We start from the raw sequence: 19,560 nt of genomic DNA on the forward strand, positions 1-19,560 counted from the left end.
TTATTTACTGTTAAATGTAAAGAAATTTAAAAAATAACAATCCGCGAAAACCGACGAGAGTAAGAGAAAAAAACCCGATAAAGCCTTAATTCATTCATCGTTACATTTATTACCAACCGTCCGCGGACGACTCTGTTTTTGTAACCCGTTCACGCGTTCGCTGGTCCCGCGGATGAACACCGCATCGACCGAGCACGCACGGGGCGCCCGAACACGAACGATATAGAACAAGAACGCGCGAGAGAGAGCATGCGTACTCGTACGTGAATGTGTGCTACGAACGATCCATCGTCGCTGGCTGGCTGGCTTGGCTCGCTGGCAGAAGTTCGTCGTGGCCTGCTCAGTTTCGGCTTATGTTTCGCGCGGTTCACACCGGTGTACGGGTGACGTTCGCTGCTCTCGCTCTCGCTGTGTGTGCGGCACCACCACTGTTCACTGACGACGACGGCACGGTACGTGTGCGTGTGTTTCTCAAATGCTTTTCGGGGTCCCGTAAAAGTGGCCCGTGCCTTCTCCGTTGTTGGGCCAGTGAAGGAAAGTGAAAAAAACGTGTGCAGATCGTGAAAAAACGGTGCGTAATTGAGGTGTTTTTAAGGGGAATTGTACAAGGAATTAGAACAAACGTGTCCTTTACTTGGATTAGTAGCTCGTGTGGAAGAAAATTCCAGCCCACCAGTACCAGCATTGTAGTGTGTATGTGGCGTTGCTGTAGTCCCACCGTTTTCCATGGAATTGCTTTGGGACAGCAACGAGGAAACGGTTCCAAAATTCGTGTTCGATCCTGTCACTCAAGCTCAACCGCACACGCTGAACGGCGAGCCCTGTCAATCGCTGGGGCCTAGTGCAAACATTGTGCAAGTTTGAACATGTAATTCGGTGGTGGTACCACCGCGTCACGGCAAATGACAAAACAAACCGTCTCGCGGCGACACTGTGTTGTGCGAACTTCTTGTCGTCCTCTCGGGGGTCCTCGGGGTGGCCTCTTGCTGGACCTCACGGCGCTTCCAACAAACACACCGACACACACCGGTCTCTTTCGGGTACAGAGAGAGCAAGAGAGCTTGGTGGTGCTTCATGGTTGATTATTATTTTTTAATTTGCATAAATTAAAACCGCCCGCGCGCCTGCCTGAACGACAGCAGCAACGGAACGGGCAGCAAAAATAAAACCCAACCACCCCTGGGCTGTACCATTTCTCCTGTCGAAAAAGCTGACTTCACGGTGTATGTGTGTGTGTGTGTGTGTGTGTGTGTTAGTCCCTTGAAGACACCTTTCTTCACGACCCTTTCCCTTCCCTCAGCTGCAGCCCCAATTGTGTGTCTTACGCCATTTTCACGCTAGCCCGGGCCGGAAGTGTTGCCGGTCCGGTTTGTGGAAGGAATTTTTGCTCCAACCGGTCGGTCGGGTCTACCCTACCAGGAATATCCTTACCGTCCCTTCCATAGTGACCGGGCAACATAGTGGCGGCTAAGAGAAACACCCCACAGCATTGTTTTATGGGCTCATCACACGCCATAGCGCGCCGCCCGTTTCGTCCAAGAAAAGCCGGCAGAAAACAGTTTCGCTTGCTACGATTGTGTTTCTATGTGTGTTTTTCCCTGTGTGTGTGTGTGTTTCTATGTGTGTGTGAGGTGGGGGGGACGTTGTGGTGACGTCTAGTAGACCGCATTCCTTGTACGAGCTGTTCGGGGGCCTGTGTATGACATTTTGTGTTAATGTGAGCGCGTACCTGTGTCTGTGTGCCTGGGCTCAAGGATCCACCAAGGAAAGGTGTTTGGAATTTTCCGGCATTTTACCCCCGAAGACAGGGGGGGAAATGGAAAAGCGCGTCACAAAAAGCTACCAGAGGTGCAAAAAAGGTGTCCGTTTTTTTTTTGGAGGTCACAGCCAAATCGATAAGAACGCAGGGGTTTGAGTGCGGTGAGTGCGTGAGAGTAGTTTGTGCGAATATTGATTTCGGAAATTGTGAACACACAGCCAGACACACCGTCAGCAGTGAATGATGAGAATGGATTTGATTAAATGTTGCGTCACCAGAGACTAACACGGTTCAAACTTCGAAGAAATTCTGTGTCTCCTGTGTGTCCTTTTGTCTGTGTGTCTGAGTGTTTGCCGATGTCACTAATAATCAGTTCAAATTACCATAATTACTCCCCCCGGGACAACGTTGGGAGGTAAGGTGCATGTGCATCCTTCGATTGCAGTTTGTGCTCGCTGCAAAAGCTTTGTGCGCGGTTTGAGGTGCAGTGTTGGAGGGTGCAGGGCTCAGGCGGCTCCTGGGGTTGGACACATTTTCGCGCCCGCGACCACACTTTGATGGATTGGCAGCTTGATTGGTTGGTGTCGGTTTTGTGTGTAAAGGGTGGGTGGCTTGGTTTTTGGGGGTTGATGGTGGTGGTGGTCACCCAACCCAAGCTTTGGGCCGCCCAGTGTTGCGAGATTGCGTGTGGTTTATGCAAATGATTTGCGGTTAACCTGACCGAGAAAGGGAGGTTCGCAGCACGGTTCGACTTAAAGTGTGTGTGTATGTGTGTGTATGTTTGGGGTAAGCATGACCACCAGCGTACGGTTTCGCGACCACAAACTATCGGAAACTAAATTGGTACTTCCCGTCGTGTGTGTGTGTGTGTGTATGACTCCCCATTTACCCCATTGCCCATTGTCCAAAACCTTTCCGATGGAAACCGACACTTCATTTCTTGACTTGCTGTGCGTGTCTTTGTAAACCGTGGGGTGGACGGCGGCCCGGTGGTTTACAATGAATTAATTGTGGTAATTTCGAATTTCCGATTTTTTTTGCTCTCTTCAGGTTGATTGTAAGAAATACGATACTGCATAGTGTGCTACTTAATGGTTTGGATGTGTGTGTTTTGTGACAACCCCTCCCTTCTGCCCAGTGCAAAATGCACCCCTGGTGAGTGAGAAGGGTGGTAAAGGTGGAGGTATGTGAATGTAAGCTGGCTTTAAGTGTTGTGCATACAGTGAAATGATTTAATTAAAATAAAATAAAAAGTTGAAAAGTTAATAAATATCGAAAAATCATCAATAATAAGAAAGATTCCATTCAAAGCAGTGAAAGATATTTGGAAAAGAGTGTAATATAGTGGCAAAGTGGTGAATTTTTCAAATCTAATTTCCAGCAAAATCTGTATATTTGCTTCATTATACAAAAATACTAAGTGCTTGTGAATGATTAATTAAAGTCCATTCGTGTATTGTGAATGTGCAAAAATTACATAAAATAATTGAAAAGCTTAAAACAACCTGAAACGTGAAAAAAGTGTAGCTGTGTATCCTTGCTGTAGTGGGAATTATTAAACAATTCATCATACAAAAATAGCACAACCATCGGTCAGCCAGCATCAACCATTCGCATCCAACGTTAAGGTAAGGCATCGTTGTCCTTTTTTATCTCTATCTCTCTCTCTTGATAAGCTTCAACCACAAACAATACAAAATTGTACCCCCAGTCTGCTCTGAAAATCTGATTAATTAGCTCGTGAGACTGTTAATGGAGACGAATTAGAGGGGGCATAATTTATTTCCCTCTGACAACGAGCGCATATCGAGATATGGTCATAATGTGCCATAAGGAGAGAGGTGAACGAAGAAAAAAAAACACATAAAAACAACATCTTTCATCCCTACTATGGATGAGGTACAGGATGGCCCATTCACACACTCTGCTACAAGTTGTGTTGCCCTCCGTTGACTTTCTCTATTTCCCTGGTTTGGATGTGGCGGCCGATGATGTAAGCATCAGGTCACATTTATCATCGAAATCTACACGAAAGAGTTTGGTTGTACGGGTTGTCTCTTCTCCTTCCTGGACTGGCGGCAACAACCACTGGTACCCTTGGTACAGCTCAATCTCCTACAGTTCCCACGAAACGCATTGAAATGTTGGTGATGGTGGTGGTGGACACAGGACAACGTGAGCAATTTGTCAGGTTCTCTGGTTCAGGTTCGTTGAGCTTCACAGTGCCACAATCCCCTACCAGAAGAATAAATGTCATCTTGGAGCGGGCAACTTGGCGCGTTCTAATGCGTTTTTAAAAGCTCGACCAGCCCGGCAAGCGGTCGAAATGATGCTGTAAAATCGGTGCAATTGGTGCGACCCGGGACGGGACCCGTCGTCAGCAGCGCAATCGTCAACGCCATCTCTTTCGCCTGTTACATTCTGTTTGTCTTTGGGTGGGGTAGTTCGGTACGACCTTGCACGGGTCGGTACGTGGACGAGACGGTCGAGTGTTCCATTCTTACGATTGATTGATTAAGATTTCCCGCCTTCTAATGATGACAATCGAGAGGAGTACGCGAGGGAGCGCCTTGCTGTTGCCTTTTCTTCGTTCGCGTCTTCTGTTCTGGCAACTTCAAGAGTTCTGGCAACTATCCCCTACGCTAGAGCACAATTCTCGCTTGCAGCTGAAGAGCTCGTTCGCTTGCTTCCTCTCTTTCCCGTTGCTGTTGCGCTTCCCGCAGGAATGTGAATGAGAGTCGTGGCAGTTATTGGTTTTCTTGCCCTTCCCCTCACGCCGCCCCCTTGGGACTGGTGGTGGAATTATGATTGAATGTTTATTTGATTTCAAACGCACCCGTCCGTCTGGCTCGCGTGGCTTTCTTGCGATCTTCCGAGCTTCTGCGAAGCGCAATGTCTTGACGAATTGAGACAGACATCATCGATGGTGAGGTTTTTTTTTTTTATTTTCTTTCCCCCGTTGATTCGTATCACTCTCGAAGTCGGAGAAGCCTCTTCACCTTCCCTCTTGCTGTTTTGATATACACTTCAGAGGTTAGATATTTCCCCCGATGATAAAAAAAGATGGGGAATCAAAACGCAACAGTAAGAAGCACGGAGTTTTACACATAAAACGAAACTTCCCCGCAAGAAAACACCGACACCGAAAAGCGCGCTCGGCTCCAGCCAAACCCGTGAACCTTCCTCAACTCGATTTGAATATCGAAGTGTGGAGACGGTTCATCCCGCTTCGGTTCGGTTATAAAAACACACGCCAGCTAAGTAAACGTTGCAGCTGCAGCTGCATCAGTTTTCGGGGTGGGCTGGCCAGGTTCGCTCGCACGCCGGTTTCGTCTCCGCTGAGTCATTTGGCAGCGTTGGCATTCGTATGTGTGTGTGTGTGTGTATATTTAGGATGGAATTTGTAGGTCATCGCTTTGATCGACGAGATATGTCAATAAGTCGTACGTCGTCGTGTGTGCAGGTCACCCAGGGGACGCTGATTGTGGATGGTTAGGGAGTGCTTAAAGCGGGTGTTTGAAATTGATAGATAAACGTTTATTTGACTGTTTGTATCGGAGTGGAATGGTTTTTGAAGGGTTTGTATGATGGCATTTAGATGTCAGAATGTGGATCGACTATAACGCTCAATGCGGCAGTCAACAGCTGGAATAAAGTTTATTTAAATATAAGATATCTTGGATCTCCTAGACTTAAAGAACATCCATATGGCTCAAAGAAATCCTTGATAAACAAACGATGGCTGATAAAGCTTTTAATGCGTACAGCAATAAAGTAAATTTTGAACTTATACTAGCTGCCATTTGTCTTATCTTTGGAAATTATACTTTGCGACTGTTTTTCCTTGACTTGCACTTTGATGATTGCCTTATAGTCAAATATCGGTGTCTTCGATACCAAAACTGATGACGATGATGCAGAAATGTGTCCCTGAGATACTGGATCCTGTGAATAAAATATTATTTAAATTTAACGCCAATTTCGCCAATGTGTGTAGATCAGAGGTTATCGAAAGCCTGTTTATGGTACAAAAGGTTCAATTTGCACAAATTTCAAAATCCTTAAATCTGAAATAGTTATTGGAATTATGTTAATGAAACGTAGACCAAAATTTTAAAAGGACACGCATTGAAGTTAGTACTGGGTAAATCTGATTCTGATTCATGACTTTGAATGAATCTTTGGAATGATTCAATTAAACTGAATCTTGGTTAAAAAGATTCATGAATCTCGAAAGATTTATGAATCTCGAAAGATTTATGTATCTCCAAGGATTCATGCATCTCCAAAGATTGATGCATCGCTGGAGATATATGAATTTTAATGGATTCTCTTCTGAAATCTTGAGAGAAGCATGAATCCTTGGGGATTCTTGAAGAGATTCATGAATCTTTGAAGATTCGACTCGAGATTCAAATCACTCATCACTGAAGAATCTCATATGATTGAATCTCAACGAAAGATTCATGAAACCCAACTCTAATTCAAGTATGTTGGATTATACTGTATGTCCAGGGGATCACCATCAAGGAAAGTAACATGAGTTTATAAGAAGAACTCCTTTATGTTGTATAGTATTTTGTTTATCCTGCCACATAGTCAAAGCATTGTTACAAACAAACACCGTATCCGTTGATAAGATATCGCTTGCAGCACTTCTATATTTAAAATTCCAAATATTAGGCACTACAGGCTATTATTATCCCCTCTATGACCCGTTTTACCTTAAACCAAACACACAAAACTAAACATTTCATCCCCGCTGGCACTGTTGATGCAGGAATTAACTCCCATATTTGCCTGCCTCCGATAGACTTCTGCGTGATCAGTTTCACATAAAAAAAGAAGGTGCAGCTGGTGCGATAACGTTCTGCGTGTGCGGGCGATAAAGGTGCATTCTTTATCGTCGTGCTTCACTTCCTTCGGGGAGGGTTAGACATTCTTTCCGCTCGATCTGTGTGCACGTGTACTAGAGTTTGTCTACCGTGTTGTGTAGAAAAATCCCTGCGAGTCGTCATCGTCTGTCCCCGATGCAGACTTTAGCAACTGGAAGGCAAAAACAAATTTGCTTATCAAACGCTCCCGCAAAGGCGCGTCCCGTAACGATAACGAATCCCACCCCGGAACGAAGCAACAGGAGAGAAAAAAAAGTGTTTGACTGACTTCAGGATGACTCGGAAGCGTATAAGCCGCCCGCGCACGATGTCCCATGAAAGGGCGCGAAGCGAGTGTCACCGTGTTCTGTATCAGTCGACTGCGGAGGTGTGGGAAGGGTGGCAAGAGATCGCGACCAGCTGTCGCCAACGGGGGCGATGGTTCGCGAAGGCGCTAAGAAGTCGCACAAAACAAACGCGCGCGCGCGCGCACGCCAAGAGGATGGCGCGGCATGAATTAGACCCATTGTTGTCCTTTTACGGGCAGCTTCTCGCGACCGAAAAGCCGAGATTACCGGCCGCCCAATGTGGCTTTGTCGCAGGAGGTTCTTTTTCATAACCGCATCATCGCACGAATAGAATATGATCATCGAATGGGAGACCTGGAAGACTGGCAATCATGGTGTCGTCATCGACCAGCACCGTCTCAAAACGCGAGCTAATTAGGAAAGCAAACAACGCGTCCGCGTCGAAGGGGCCCATTAAAGTTATGCTTTCTTTTCCCTGTTGTGCTCAAGGCGCATCCATCGTGCTTGGAAAATCGATATCTCATAACCTTTCCAGCACAGGACGCGACCGCACAACACTTTCTTCCACCAGGGCCGTTGGGTCTGGTCGCGCGCCGTTGGTGGTGTTGCCGTGTCGCCTCCTCGCCATGCTAATGAACTCATCGAAACGCCCATCGTGCGCACCCGTGACGAAGTAAATTAGCGATCGCGATGGGTGGTGTGGTGTGTCGACTGGTGAGAAAGGTTGGGTTTTTTGCTTCTTCTTTTGCTTCCCCTTTGCGGTTGCTGCTTCTTCTCCATTGATGTGCGTTGAGTCAGGCACTGAAAGCGGGGGAAAAAAGGCGAGAAAAACTAAGAATGAATCGAATGCGAAACATATTTTCCCTCTTTTTTATTCGCGCGCAACAACGCATTGTTTGTTGTGGTGTGTTGTTTGAGCTTGCGCTTCCTGTGTAAGTGTTTAGTTGCACTAGGAATGCATCGCCGACGCTCTGCACATTCCCATTTCCAACTAGCGATATCGACCAGCTCGACTGTGTTCTAGCATGGGCCGCGGCTCGATGGAAACTTCTTCAAACACAAAGCAAAGTACAACGCACACTCGGTGGAACTAATCAGTCCGGGTGCATGCGTTGATAATTAGAAACAGCAGCGCGGCGCTGGATGCAGCCCGGGGTTGCGCGCTGCAGCGTTCGATGGCGAGCCAGTTTTCCGCATCTTCGGGCGTCGCGGGTGTTTGCCTTTCCTGTCTCCGTCTCACTGGCGACGGACGGTGGTAGTGGGGCTTTTATTTACATTTGTTTTAAAAATGGATATGGAAACATGATCTCATCGGTTTGGTTGAAGTACTTCGGGGGGGGGGGGGGGGGGGGGGAGGAGTGCTGCATCTTGGAATGAGTACGGGGCTATGTACCTTGCTCGGTGCGCGAGGTCTTAATTTCTTGTCGCGGCAGAACGTTTAATTGCTGTGTGGCGTTGTGTGTGTCCCTTCCCGTTTGTGCTCTGTTCACTGTTCGGTGGGTGACATTTGTGTCATGTTGGAATGCTTGTCGCGCGTATGTAAGCATTAACCCCCTTTTGATACCGTTTTGTTGTTACCAGAACGCAGAAGGAGATGAGATGTATGAATGAGTGTGGTTAGTGACTTCGTTTGTAAATGTGTCGTGCTGGTAAGATTAAGTGATCGCATTAGTTTGCGATTGAAATCTGGTGATGAATGTAAATCAAAGTAACATATTAAGGGGAAATTGGAATTTCGGACTAAATGTTCCTAGAAAAGAATAATTATTGTTTGGAATACAGTGCAAAAATATTCGGCAGAATTAAAGAGTAATTTTTATTCTCAAGCGCGCATGCATACTATTTGGAACCAATTGAAATATTGCCTTATCTTGTCAATCTTGATCTTGTGAAGTTCATTCTTACAATGCTATTTGCAAAGGTTCCTAAGATGTTGATTGGTACACCAAAGTAATGTTGGGTCGCTGAATATGTATTTTTGCTTTCAATCGATCTGTCAAGAAATAATTATAAAATACAATCAAACGTTTCATAAACGTTGCATGAAATTTCATGTCAAACAAACAAATAAGACAATTTTTGGAATTAAATAAGAAGGTAAAGAAATAAAGAGAGCAAATGTTCAGATTTGAGTTTTGAAACAGCAGATATAACCACAGCAAAAGAATATTTCAAAAAAGATTCAACAAAAGATTTAACAAAAAGAACAAAAATCATTCAATTTTTAACAGAAACCAGTTACAAAGCTGTAAATAAATACAATATAACCACAAATTAAAGATTTATTTTAAATATATTGATCCTTCTCATCCATAATCACAAACAACCTAAAATTAAACCATCAATGGCGTGAACTTTATCTTTCCTGTCGTCGAGGGGATGGGGCTGTGATTAAACGCCGAATGTTTACACCGCACGGCTGGTGCATTTCCCGGAACCATTTATTGAACATCGGCAGGGGGTAAGGGTTTATTTGGCCGCCGAAAAGCCAAAAATCACATCCACCTGCCCCCAACACACACACGTATACCCTTTCGCTTCATGCCTCTCCTTTGTAGCTCGCACGGTGGATGAAATGAGGGCTTGTTGCTGCTGCTCCTATTTGGCGCCCGCAATCAAAGAAATATCAAACAACCGCCAGTCGGGCGCGGATGGTAGAATGGGTGAATGGTGGGGATGTGTCTTTTTTTTATCAAAAACCCCCCTCTTGCAACGACAAACCTTTCCCAGTGTGCCGCCGGTGGTGGTGGTATCATGCCGGGTGATAATTTATGCTCTGCAACGGCCGCCCTGGTGCGTTCTTTTCATCTTTGCCGATTGATTTCGTTTGCATTTTTTTGGTAGGGAAGCTCCACTCTATATCCAATGCATGTGAAGGGTTTCATGAAAAATCAATTTATTTTGATGGTATAATACGAGCGCCAATGGAAACAAAGGGGTTGGATTGGTTTCCAAAGTCCAAAATGTGTCATAAAAGAATGCTTGAAAGCGTCTCGTATGCCAACAGTTTTGACATTTCATCAAGAATCTTCAACAACATTGATCCTAATTCAAGAAATTGTGCAATTCATCTCGCAAAGGTTTGATGTTGCTATGGTGAATTGCATCGTTCATTATCGTCACCCATTATTCTCAACATTCTCGCACACAGCAATGGTGTTCAGCACACCAATTCACGATACAATTCGCAGCTTAATGGAAGTGTGTCGTAAAAGCTGCCTTTAGACGGGGTTCTCAACTCGTCTTGTCACTTGTTGGAGAGAGCGGAGCTGGCTCGGGTTATTTTCTCACTCTTATCCGGCACCAGTTGCCCAGCTCCTTATCACCACAACGAGCGACGATTGCATTCTGTCGCCCAGCAATCGGTCAAGTGCCCAGTGGGTAAGTCTAATTGCTCGTTTCGGTACAATCTTGAGGCAATGCTCTGGCACAGTTGATGGTTTGAGCCATTTGGAGGGATTTTGCTTTTTATTGACTCCAACAACACAACTCCAAACAAAACCATTGGGGCGAAGGAGCTGGCCAAAGTGAAGTGTGTTAGCGAAGTAACATTAACGATTCCTTACCAAGAGATTTGCCGAACCAAACCAAACGGATATGAACGTGAACGCCGGGCCGGGGGAATCGACTTCGAACGCTTTGGGGTGGATCGTAAATTTGATCATATTTATGTGCGTTTCATCGCGTTTACTTTCCTGTTTCCCCGTTTTGTTTCGATTCGTTCAGCATCTTACGTTCGTGCTTTGGCTGGCCCGTCCCTGCCTGTGCTCCCTCTCTCTCTCTATTGTGTCCTCTTGCTTTGGCGAGCATTAGATCCTGTTCGTGCCTTTTGGGCGAACGGGCGTAGAAAGACGTTCGTGACATTTTTGTGCAGCAGCTTTGGCATTTGGGGTGGTGGCTTGGGGATTTGGCTGGAGAAGTACCGCATGAATCATACCGCGTACGTGTGTATGAGCCCGAATGTGTGCGCACTTCCGCCTGTCCGCTTGTGGGCCGTGTGTCGCGCCAAGTGAATATTAACCAACGAGTTGCTTCCGATTTGGTTCCGGCCGTTTTTTGTTTTGGTTAGTTTTTGGGCTTTGGTATGTTCTGGTGCGTTCGAGTGTGTTATTCTTGTTTTTCTATTCTCTTTTCAGCTTTTGTTCTCTCCGTTTGCTTTGTTTTTGTTTCGATACAATTGAATTTAATGCTTCGTGCGATCGTGCGTGCGTTTCGGTTGTTTTGGGGCTGACATTTTGGATTGGACGAAGTCGATTTTTTTGTAGTTGTTGTCGTTAGTACACACTCTCGTGGGGAAGTATGTGCCGCTATGCTATGGGTAAACATATGTACGACATATATCGCAGCATGAAAATGGAAATTCAATAAAATTTTAACAAAGCTTCCTTCTCCCGGTGTGACTGAATTCATTTCCGATCGGATTGTTGTGTTTTTTGTTTTATCGATTCAAATTTTTTATTTGTTTTGAAGCTCTGTTGATGTCGTGCGTAAGCTTAGTTTACGATCGAGTGTGCTGGTCGCTTTTGTTTCTGCCATAAGCTCATACGTGAGTGGGTTGCTTTATCAGAGAAGCTATCGTTTTGTTTTGGATGTTGATAGGATTATGATTTTGGCGTTTTGTTGCTCAAAAACGCCATTGATAGATTATTATTCAATTTAAACTTTTTATTGAAGCGCATAGATGGTTTTTTAAGTGTTTTTATCTAATAAACTGTTCATTTCATTGCTCGTTATAATTTAGCTCTTATTAGGATTTATAATCATTATTTGATATTATTTCTCAATAATGTGTTTAAGTTCAAATCTGTTGTATAGATTTAATGATTTTATCCTTTTTTTTCTTTCCATACGTTTGTGTTTTTATGCTATATTTTGTTTATTTTAATGATGTTTGATTTTGAAATCATTGCTTCAAAATGTCATTACTCGCTTTTTTAAAAAAAACTCGACTGTTTACTTTCATTTGCGTAAGTGACACCCAAGCGAGTTATGACGAAAAAAGTCTTCCCCACTGCATCACTCTCTCTTTATCCGCATAGATTGAACGCACGTTCGTTCGTTCACTTCACAACTGCCACATACAACACCGGCCCTTGGTGTGAATGATTTGCTTCCCGGTTGTGGCCCGGGCCCCAAAAGTTGAAAGTAATGCCTTGGCACTTGGTGGGTTATTTGAATGATTAAAAAAGGCAAAACCGGTATGAAAAATGATTGATTTCGGGCGCCGCCTAAACCTGCGTTGCAAGGGAATCCGTTCCAGGCCGGTAGTGTGTTTTTTGCGTTTTGAAGCGCCTCGAGCCTCGAGCCGAAAGAAGAAACGGGCGGCAGAGCGTATCAATTTCTACTAATGGAAACACTCGAGGTGTAAGTCACACATACACTTGCTTGCAAATGGTAAGCGAACAAAAAAACCCTACGCAAACCGGAAAGCAGGAAGATGCTACCTGCAGCAACCGTCTACCGAAAGGAAAAGGTGTGGAAAAACGAGCTGCTTCCGGAGATTCCAGGCAGAGCGCGTGTGTGTGCCTGACGGAAGAAATGTTGCCGACAAGTTGGTGGAAAAATGTGGTGGAAAGTGCCAGTTTCGGGGGAAAAAGCGGGATTTGATTGATCGAGGGCGTCCTCCCGCATTCCGAGTGCATGCGTGTGAGTGTGTGTGTTTGCGAGCGAGAATGCTTTTAGCATAATGACGAAAGATTTCGTCGTCGAATAGATTGTGTTTGAGGTGGTAGTTTAAACCTGCTGCTGATGACGAAGCACGACGACGACGACGAGGACGACGAGTGAGAGCTGACGAGCTGACTGACGGATGTGAAGTGGACCCACAGGAACGTGTTAGCCAGGAAGTTGTCGGCGGCACGGTGCTGCGGGCACGTTTGAAGTACTACAGTATGTTAACATGAATCCTGCTCGTTAGGGGCTTGAGAATGTAATCTTTTGCTTTCTGTGGAGTGCTAAAACAACTGCACCGGACAGGGTGGATATAGCACCCTCAGCATGCGGGAGGAAACTGAGCGAATTGGAGTACATGGTACCATGTTCCTATTGTGTTAGATAACAACTTCCCTGTTATGTTCAGCTGCATTGCAAAATTATAACCCCTTAACCAGCACTGTTTCTGGACGTGTATTCAAATCCTTTTAATCGTATCACTCACGCTGTGTTTTATAAGAAAATGTTTGCAAACAAACGATTGCAGGCTGCTATTACACAGCTTCTTTGTGCTCTCGTGTACTGTTGTCTGCTTTCTTTTCCATCCGCATCTCCCAGTGGATTAAGGCAACTCATGCCTCTTCACGCACGGAGCTAAGAGCATCATGATTCCTCCAGCCACCAGCGCTAACAAGATAACCTGTCTAATACGATTAGGGCAATCGAATTCTGCTAGTCACTGTCAAAAGATCGGCTGCTACTGCTGGCGATGAATTGGAGGGGGCTTGGGTCTTGTGTGTGTATTACGGAGAAGGTAAACTAGCGAGCTCTTTGTTGTGGATGGAGAGATGGAAAGAAGAAGTTCTCCTCACTCCTCGTTTGGTTGGTGGTTTTTTGGTGGAGAGGCGAGGCTGCGAAATGGTATGTATCCCCATCTCTCCCGTGCGCATTGTTTTCCGGCCCGGCAGCAGCGACATGAACAAATCATAAATTAATTGAATAATTTTATTTGAACGTACACGGCTCGGCCCTCGGATCGTGACGGGTCCCCCAATGGATGGTTGGATGGACAGTGTGTGTCAAATGTTTGGCATACGGCGTGATAGAGTATTGGACAGACGTTGCTATGTGATTTAGCGACGTTAAGAGACGAATGAGGCCAATCGGCTCAAAGTCTCTATAAAAATAGCTAAATAAAAACAAAAATAAACGACGTCGCCTGACTGTTTATTTTTTGATTATTTTTTTAAATACAGCTGCAATGTACAGCTTAAGGATTTTTGTTGTACGACTTAATTTAAATTTTAATTTTGAAAGGAATAAAAAGAAAAACCTGGATCTGGATCATAGATCTTTACCAAATGAATTTGAATGTCTAGAATCCTTAATTTAGGTACATTTAATAAACAAAACATCTCTGTATCAGCTTGAAGAATAGTTTGTTTTGTACAGTATTTTGAAAGCTATGCGAATGACATGAATACTCTTTTTTACTTTATTTTTGATAAAGAACAATTGTTAAATATATTGTTTTTGATTAAAAAAATATTATATTTGTGATTAATCGATTGATTTAAGGTGAATTTTTCGTAAAACCAGTGAATTTTACTTTTTTTTTTATGATTTGGACACTTTTTCGTCCATTATCCGTAGAAATCGATTAACCGGCATAGGCTCGGTCCGATAATCGACGTTCTATTGTATATAATTACAATATCATATCTTATAATCTGCATCTCAATACTTTAATATTTTAATTAAATATACTATTCCAATTTCCCTTTACAATCTTTGAACTGCACTGTAAAACAAGACCCTCACACTGTCCCCGATGTCGTGTCATTCGAATGCCATCCTTCGTTTGCTTCGTGCCATCTAATTCCCCCGCTGACGGCATGATTCGTCATCTTTCGGGAGTTAAAGCATAATCCCTCCCGGCTGTACCACGTCGGCCACTACCCTTGCCTGGAACAGCACCGGCTTGGAAAAACATACCACACGCACACGCGGGTTGCGGGTGCGAGCGGGTTTGTAGTAGATGGTGCTTGTGCTTATGATGCTTTATTGTTTCGGTTTGTCGGTTGTCGCCCTGTTTGCGGTGGTAGCCCGGGAGAGTGATGTTTATGCTTTGGAGGTATGCACACACGGGTGCACAGACAGAGACAGGCAGTGTGGTACGGTGGTCACAAAACTACAGCACTTCGCCGCCAGAGTCCAATCAAAATCATTCAATGATGGCACTGCTGCTGCTGCGGCTCTTTCTCGCCCGAACATTCCGAGCGTCGTTAAAAAGTCAAGCGCGGCTTAAGTGTCGGCTGGAAGATTATTATTTATGTGTGTCGGGCAGATTGTTTTCTCCCGCGAGGATTGATTGTTGTTTCGGAATGTCTGGCAAGTGTGTTTGTGCGTGCGCATTGGAAGGGTTGAAGATGAAGGGTTTGTCCAGGAGGGGGTGTCACACTGTGCTGTCGCCGTTGTCGTTCGATCAAGTTGTTATCTTCATTAAAGCTAAAGTCGTAAAAGGTGCGGCGGAAAGGCACTGAAGGACATGCATTCTAACAACTTGTAAAGTGTTTGACAGTGTCTTTTGATTTTACGATGCACACGCACAGATTTACCAGCGGCTTTGAAGGGCTGGAGGGCACCACTTCACCATCGTGTATCAAAGGAGCGAGTAGACATTATCGATCTACAACACGAGTGATAATAATAACGATTAAAGCACACCAAAGAAAAATCATAAGCAAAAACAATGGAAGAATAAATGGCACCACACGTACGCTCACAGGTGCCCTGCAGGGGGAATTGTTTTTGCTTGCCCTGTAGATCGTTTTGATGCATTTCCTTCTTGCGTACACTCTCCCCTGCTCCACCGACTTGTGTCGTATATTTCATTTGCGACTTTCATGAATTTCAAGTGGCACATTAACGTTTGCCGCGCGCCACTCTTAACTGGCTGGCTGGCGTGTGATGGTTGGGACGATGCAGAAGCACAGAAGGAAGCACACACACAGCACACAGCACAAGAGTAATGATTGTTGGGCACGAGCAACAAATAGCATCCGGCAAGCGGCAGCCTTCGGTGGTGCGGGGAGTGTAGCATGTAGTACGGTTTTCGGAAATAATGACATTCATTCATTTATTCATTTATGGTTATGCAGCCTTAAACACTTATCATCTCGCTCTCGCTGTGACATATGGGGGTTCGTGGTGGTTTTGTGTGGAAATGCATTTCTCTTACTTGCTTTTTTGTGTTTGTGTGCGAGCTGGTGAACCTTTCCTTTTTTTGAGTGCGTTTTTTTTGCAGTTTGGTGCATATTTTTCTCTGTTGTAATGTTTTCTGTTTTAGTTGGATCGTTTTGGCTGTGCCTGATTGCACGGTGCAGCAAACGCCACAAGTCGGATGTTGTTGGGTGTTGTGTGATTACTCTGTGGCTTTGTAGGGATGTAGGATGGTTTGTTTTTTTTCCATTATTCATTTCAATTTCATCCTTGGAGTGCTGCTCGGTTTGGTGAAAAGTTTCGCATGTTTCAGGGCAATATTCTACGTCGAAGTAAACGGCCACAAACGGCATGGTTTTTTCGTAGCCTGGGAGCTGCTTTTTATGAGTATGTTTTCCTAGATTGTGAATTTTCCTGTGAGTAGAGAGCATACTGACTGTGCAAATGAACATAAAGTTAGATGAAACGAGTGGATATTTTGTCTAATGTTATTAAAATAATTAACTCCTGAGTATAATTACTTCTTTGCTACGAGAAGAACAATCTTTCTGTTTGGTTTTCTTGCATTGTGCAAATGATATAAATTTTTGGAGCAAATGAATTAATCCAGTGTGTTATGATTTTGTTTTGTTTTATTCTTAACTATTCCGACAGGTTCTAAAGGCATATGGCATTTGGAGTAAAAGAGTTTTAAAATATATTTAGCAATTTAAAGCATTTTAAAGCATAATGAACTAGTTTGATCTGATTTGCTTTAAATACCTAAGACATAACAACGATAATAAAACATTGCAATGACACTGACAGTACTGTCCTTTCATTTGTTTGCTTAAAACTTCAAACCCGAATTTTTCATACAGCTTCAATATTGTTTTATGTCGATAATAATTGAATTTCTGATTATGTCCTAATTTTTAGCATTATTGTATGTGATGTTCTGTTTACCTAATATTTTGCGATTCGATTTGAAACGATTCAAATGACTTTGATTTGATGTTTCAGCAGGATAAGGTCTGAATAAATGTTCGAATCTATCTACTTGTTAATATGTACTTGAGTTTCACTGAAAAATTATATTTTAAATTGTTCTCAAACTCTATTATTGAGTTGCAACAAACTAGAAAAGTGTGTCTTTGAGACTAGAACCAATGTACATTCCCACCCGCCCGGTGTTAGTTCCGCCTGCTTCCACCTCCCATCACCAGCTCAGATTATGCCGACGGTGTGGAAATTCTACACAGTACCCGGTACCGCCCAGGCAAGCTCTGGTACCTAATACTACTTCCCCGACGCTTGTGTCAGGCAACCATCATCGTCCCCGTGCTGCCGCTACTGCTGCCGCTGTGACCAACGTTGTCAAAGTGTTTGCTTTGGGGCGTCCATTTTTTGTCCAGCCTCCCCCTGCCAGTCTCCCTTTGCACCACAAACAGCACTGATGCGACACTACACAGCGCTGCCGAGGAGGAGTAATTGGAGAAAATGGAAATATTTTCATCCCTCACCTTCACTGGCACTGGGAGTGCGACCACCAACCACCACCACCCGATGGGATCAAATCGGGAGGAAAAACAATGCAATGAAAGGTGAAATGTAAATAGCAATGATTCACAAACCGTCGGTTGTGATGCCCAGCCAGCCAGACCGCTCGCCCACCCGCCCGCCCGGGTCTCGCGCGACGGGAATTAACACTTCAAAGCGAAATGTGATCAACCGAAGTGCGCGCAAGTGACACAGAACAACCCCTCCCAACAACCTCCGCCAACAGTGGTGCCGCTGATGGTGGTGGTGGTGGTCTTTGCACGGACATTATGTGCCCACGTATCGATGGGGCATCCACGCGGATGGAATGGAACACGGGGGATTTTTGTTGCAGACATCGTCGTTGTTGATGTTGTTGCTGTTCGCTTTCTGCTTGATTATTCTGTTTCTGCCGCCCCGTTGGCATACGACACATTCCGTACGGCCATCCTGGTGCGGTGCGATGCTTTATTGGCACATTTTTGTCCGTTTCTGTACTGATGTTTCTGCTGCTCCTGCCCTGTCCCACTTCGGACTGTGGCGGGCGCCCTTCACGATCCGCTGTCATCGTGAAATTAGTTCCATTGGGGGTTATTATGCTGCATGAGCCACAAACGCTCCACAGGAGGTCTAGTTCGGGCTTTGTAGGGAGTTTTTTTTGTCTGTGTTTGTATGAGCCTAATAAGAGGGAATAAAGAGGCGGTAAGAAGGAGACGTGCACTTTAATGGTATGTAAATTATTTGAAAATGTATTTTCGTGAGTGGAAAGAAATTTACTTTTGTTTGATTTCGGATTCGTCGGTTTGTTCGTTCGTACGGTGTGGCCATTATTTTGGGACGCGAAGTCAGGCTTGAAAGTGGAAAATTCAATAAATCATACGTTCAGCAACGAAGAGGATGGTTACCATAGTAGTAGATCCTTAGCAGGGCTTCACCCCAACCGGTAGAAGTACGTTTTGTGTTTTATTAATACGCTTGATTCGTCATATTTTATTAATATGTCCAACATTTCTTCCCGAGGATGACTTAGTTTTCAGTTCTTCTGTAGAAAAGAAAATTGCTTTATTCAATTTCGAAAGTTCTCCGGTCCCAGGCACTGGCTGTTAAAATAATCATGCCACAAAAACAAGATCTCTCCATCGGCTGCTCCTCCTTGCTGATGGCAACGTTTTGAGGGAATAACATATTCCAACGACTTTTATCACTTCACCGATAAAGGTACCGAGGAACCGAATTACAACGCCATAAAAGTCGTAAAGCCAATAACTTATACTTTCGATTCGGTTGTGGCTGCCACAATTGCACTGGCAGAAGAAGAAGAACAAAAAAAAGCTCCATTTCCACCAGCTCAGTGTCGGCAACCGTCCACACAACACACGCGGGTTTCGGTGGCTGCTGTGAGGCAAGTGCACAGCAGGTTGGTGTGTGTTTTTTGTCCCCCCCGGTTTTTATTTTCAATTTTCCTGATTGCTCTCCTTCACGATCTTCACGGACGAGCGTGGGGAGGACCACATGTGGACCACTGCAGCGGCGGGACACGGTTTTTGATCGCTTGTTGCGGGCGGCAACAACATTATGGCGTTGCGGTGTTGCGGCATATAAAAGAGGACACACGCTTGATGCGGAGGAAGTGGTAAAAGGCAAAAGAAAAAGACATTTCTAACCTCCTGGGAAGGTTTTAGTGCACGAGACCGGGTGCCCGAAACGAGGGTGCCAAGGACAAATTTAAGTGTGTTTTTTTTCGCAGTGGGTGTGTATGTGTGTTAACTATCTTTCTTTCTCTCTTGGGGCACACTCTGGCAGCTATCAAGCGCAAGAAGAAACAAGAATGCTCGTTGGTGGAAAATGGAAAAGTCGTAAAATAAAATAAAAAACCCTCACTACAGTTGGTCATCGTGCTTTTTTTTCCCTCGCTGGGAGGAAAATTGCAAACAATACGCCACTGTCACTACTGCGTTCGGGACGCAACGACCTTTTTTTGTGGGGACTTGCGCTCTCATTCATTATTCATAATGATCTAGCACGGTGAACATCTGGTTCACATTTCGCTGGTAAACTCGGGCGAACGGGGTACCTCGTTCTTCCCAATACTGCTGCAGCAATTTCCTCTTGCGGGCGAAGGAAGGATAAGAGCAAGAAATTGTTTTTCCAATGTCTTGTCTATGAGGTTTGTTGTCTCGTGCGTGGGCTATAATTTGGAGTTGCTGTGGAATTTCTTGATGGTAGG

At 44.6% G+C, this 19,560-nt stretch overlaps 1 protein-coding gene across 3 annotated transcripts in view; it reads left to right on the top strand.

The window, feature by feature from the left end:
* The first annotated feature begins 335 nt into the window (after positions 1–335).
* Positions 336–19,560, top strand: part of LOC120901466 (discoidin domain-containing receptor tyrosine kinase B) — a 245,553-nt gene continuing 226,328 nt past the window's right edge. For 2 of the 3 annotated variants that reach the window (XM_040309438.1, XM_040309436.1), the window contains exons 1-2: positions 336–571; positions 2,810–3,387. The gene's annotated coding sequence lies outside the window, so the exon portion shown is untranslated. The remainder of the gene's footprint in view (positions 572–2,809; positions 3,388–19,560) is intronic. The other variant, XM_040309437.1, reaches the window with a different exon arrangement.

The sequence above is a fragment of the Anopheles arabiensis genome, chromosome 3 (assembly GCF_016920715.1).
Source record: "Anopheles arabiensis isolate DONGOLA chromosome 3, AaraD3, whole genome shotgun sequence".
NCBI classification, from domain to species: Eukaryota; Metazoa; Arthropoda; class Insecta; order Diptera; family Culicidae; genus Anopheles; species Anopheles arabiensis.